The sequence below is a fragment of the Cicer arietinum genome, chromosome 4, assembly GCF_000331145.2.
Source record: "Cicer arietinum cultivar CDC Frontier isolate Library 1 chromosome 4, Cicar.CDCFrontier_v2.0, whole genome shotgun sequence".
Taxonomy (NCBI): Eukaryota; Viridiplantae; Streptophyta; class Magnoliopsida; order Fabales; family Fabaceae; genus Cicer; species Cicer arietinum.
The window spans coordinates 49,019,762-49,023,720 of record NC_021163.2 but is presented as its reverse complement, the minus strand read 5'-3'; positions in this window follow the sequence as shown (position 1 = coordinate 49,023,720).

Genomic DNA, 3,959 nt, shown 5'->3' with positions numbered 1-3,959 from the left:
TTGTTAGTGGAATTCTCTCTACACCATCACCTCTGTCACCTATCAAGTTGCGAATAATTTGACCAAACACACCTCTCATTCTAGGCACTGCAATATATCAATATATCAATATTAAAACAAATGGAAAAGTATTTTAAAAAACCCAAAAAACCATTTCGAAACTTTCACTAGATACGAAACTTTCGAAAAGTTTCGAAACTTTGCATGCATCTCAAAGTTTTGAAACGTGTTTTTTCATAACTTTCAGAATATTCGAAGATTTTACGTTTTGAAAGTTTCGTATTGTTCGAAACTTTCGAAAGTTTGTACTTCGAAACTTTCAAGTTTAACGAAACTTTTGTACTTTGAAAGTTTCTAGTTTAACGAAAGTTTTGAAAGATTGAAAATTTTTGAAAAAAATATGTTTCGAAACTTTCATATTCAACGAAAGCTTCGAAAGTTGCCTTACTTTTTCACTTCAGATGTTTGAAAGATTCGAATTTTTAGGAGGATGGGAGAATCGAATATTTCAGAGTTTCGAAGAAATGGGTGAAAAAAGGAAAGTATGTTTTTTTTAAAAGGTTTTATAAATGAAATAAGGAGCAGTATGGTCTTTTCCTTATGATTGGAGGGTGGGAGGTAAAAGAGAAGGGATGCACAGTACAATTCTCTTTAATAAATGGACTCCTCACAATAAATTAGAACCAAAGCCTACAACTTTATGAATTTGTGGACCCTTAGGAGTTTGTGCCCAGAACCACTTGTTTACATTTTGTGACTATTTTTTTTTTGTTGCATTTAGGATATACACCAATGGTAAAATTTGTGTACCATACCGAAATGCATCATTAGCCATTAATTTATTAATTTAAATTTCTATTGGCTAGGATCCAATAAGGGTAACCTGTTGTAAAGGCTTGTATGATGTGCATAATAAAATAGAGATATAATACAATTTAAAGTTAGATAAAAATTTAATAAAATATTAATATAATAAATATTATTATATTCTGCATTTGATATAAAAATCATGTGTCTCAACAAATACATGCTATACTCCATACATTTAGGATGTATGAATTTTATTGCTATTAGATAAATGTAAATCATTTTAATGTTCAAGTATTAGCAGATAACAATTGAGAATATATTTTGACAAAAGAGATAATAAAATGTGATTCTGCAACAGTGTTAATCACAATAGTTATTTCAAAAGATGTCAAGTCTTATATACAGGGAGTTAGTTATATCACTAAGAAAGTATAACCAACTAACTCTAAATTAATTAATTGAACTAATATGATGTTTTAAACACCCCTCCTCAAGCTAGCTAAGACTAGAATATGTTCACAAGATTAAGTCAAGGAACTTCTAACATGATACAAGAAAAAGGGTTTTAGTGAACACATATGTTGTTTGATCAGGCAAGATTAATATGCAAACCCCAAACTCTAATAATGCTAGGAGAGAGATTTGTCATCACACTCAAGTGTTCTTCGATGTTGTGAATTGTATTTAATCACAATACTATCTGTATAAACAAAATTATATGAATATGTAATCATATTTATAAACATTTTCACGTTGTAATTTTTTTCTAAAATACTTATACAATCATTTACTTGGTAAAATATAATTGATGTCCGTTTGTGATGGCTTTTTCATAAAAAAGAAAAAAAAAATGCTTTTAAAAAAAATCAATCATCTTTAAAAGTTTTAATTTATTTGTTACAGTTTTTTAGAAAAAAAATAAAAATTTGGATTTGGATTTAATAATTTGGATTTTTATCAATATATCCCTTTTTTTTAAAAAACTTAACCAAAATGCCCATATTTAAAAAAATATATATTAAAATGTCCTATTTTTTAGCACTTGATATCGCATTACGGGGATGCGATGAAGAATTTATTTATCAGTCGGAGGTCGCATCCGCCAAGGATGCGACTAGCTATTTAGTTTTTTTTTTTTTTATATTAACTTTTGAAAAATTATTAATTTAATTAATAAAAAAAAATTTAAAAATAAAATTATATCAATAAAATCAAATAAAATACATCAAACTTAATGTAGTTAAATAGATATATAAAAACAAATAATGTCTTCCTAATATTTTGCAGATAAAATAGCAACACAATTTTATTTTGTTAATATAATTAATAAAAAATAATTATATTAATAAAATAATAAATTACATTAAATTGAAAAATCAAATACATCAAATTTATTGTGATTGACTAGATGTGTTAAAACAAATAACATCTTCATAGTATTTTGCAGATAAAATAAAAACATAATTTTATTTTATTAATAGACAAAATAGGAGGAAGTCATTAACAAAATAGAATTAAATTGCTAGTAACTGCAAAATAGGAGTGACACGTTGTTTGTTTTGACACATTTACTCAATTAAATTAACCTTGATATATTTTTTCTATTAAGTGTATTTTGATTTTTTTAATAAATATTTTATTGTTATTTTGTTAGTTAAATTAACATTATTTTTTTATTATTATTATTTATATTTTTTATTTATTTATTAGATCGGAGTAAAAATATGAGAGAGTTGTTAACAAAATAAAACTGTATTGCTATTTTATTTGCAAAATATTAAGAAGATTGTAATTGTTTTGGCATATATAGTCAAATGCATTAAATTTGATATATTTTATTTTTCAATTTAATGTATTTTATTTGATTTTATTAATATAATTTTTCTTTCTAAAATATTTTAATTATTTTTTATTAATTAAATTAACAAATGCAACCTCATACTGGGAAAAAAATTTATTTACTTAGATACGACCTTTTACTAGTGCCAAAGGGCATTTTGGTATATTTTTTTAAATTGTGACATTTTGGTTAAGATTTTTCAAAAGAAGGATATAATAATAAAAAATTCTAATAATTTCTCAAAATAATTATTCTTTTTTAGATTGTTTTTAAAAATTATTTTTACCAGCACATATAAACATAAAACAACTTTTTTTTTATAATATCTAAATTATTAGATATTAAAATTATTCTTTGTAGAATGCGTAACCAAAAAGACTCTGAATAATAATTTAATACCTTTAAACAATGCCTTTAATTAAGTTATTAACAAATAATATGCAATATGAAGTGATTATAAACTAAAGTCAACAAGTAAGGAGATTTAAGACTCTGGATTGGAATTTTAGAGAATCAAAAGATAATCCATTAAAATGTGTTAGTCATCCCCAGTAAGGTTTTTTTTTTTTCATCCCATAAAATTGACAATGGTAACTATAATGAGGAAACTAGTCCAAAAGTTGTTATTTTTCTCCTGAAAATAGTAATGAGCTAGAGCCCACAACCATTGACTGGTGTGATGTGTGAAAATACTTAGTCAAAATAAGATGAAAAATTTCCCTTGTACCCCCAAAAAATTTCAAAAATGGCAAAACTACCCTCAATTTTTTTCACTATTTTGTAAATGACTATTATACCGGAAATGTAAATATTTTTTTCACCATTTTGTCACAAAGGTGTGATGTGTGAAAATACTTAGTCAAAATAAGATGAAAAATTTCCCTTGTACCCCCAAAAAATTTCAAAAATGGCAAAACTACCCTCAATTTTTTTCACTATTTTGTAAATGACTATTATACCGGAAATGTAAATATTTTTTTCACCATTTTGTCACAAACCCAGCCGTAAAACAGATTTCCGGTAAGTGGCAGTTTTCCGGTAACTACCGGAATACTTGAAACAAGATTTCCGGTACAGAGTAAAGTACCGGAAATGTTAAAACTGAGTTTTCCGGTACAGAGTGTAGTATCGGAAATGTTAAAACTGACTTCTCCGGTACAGAAGGGGAAAGTTGTGTACCGGAAATCTTGGTTGGCAAGTATTCCGGTGCAGTAGTAGGTTCCGGAAAACTTCATTTTTGAGTTTTCCGGTACAGACCATATTTTTTTAATTTTTTTTTAAGTTTTTTAATTTTTTTTATTTTTTTTAA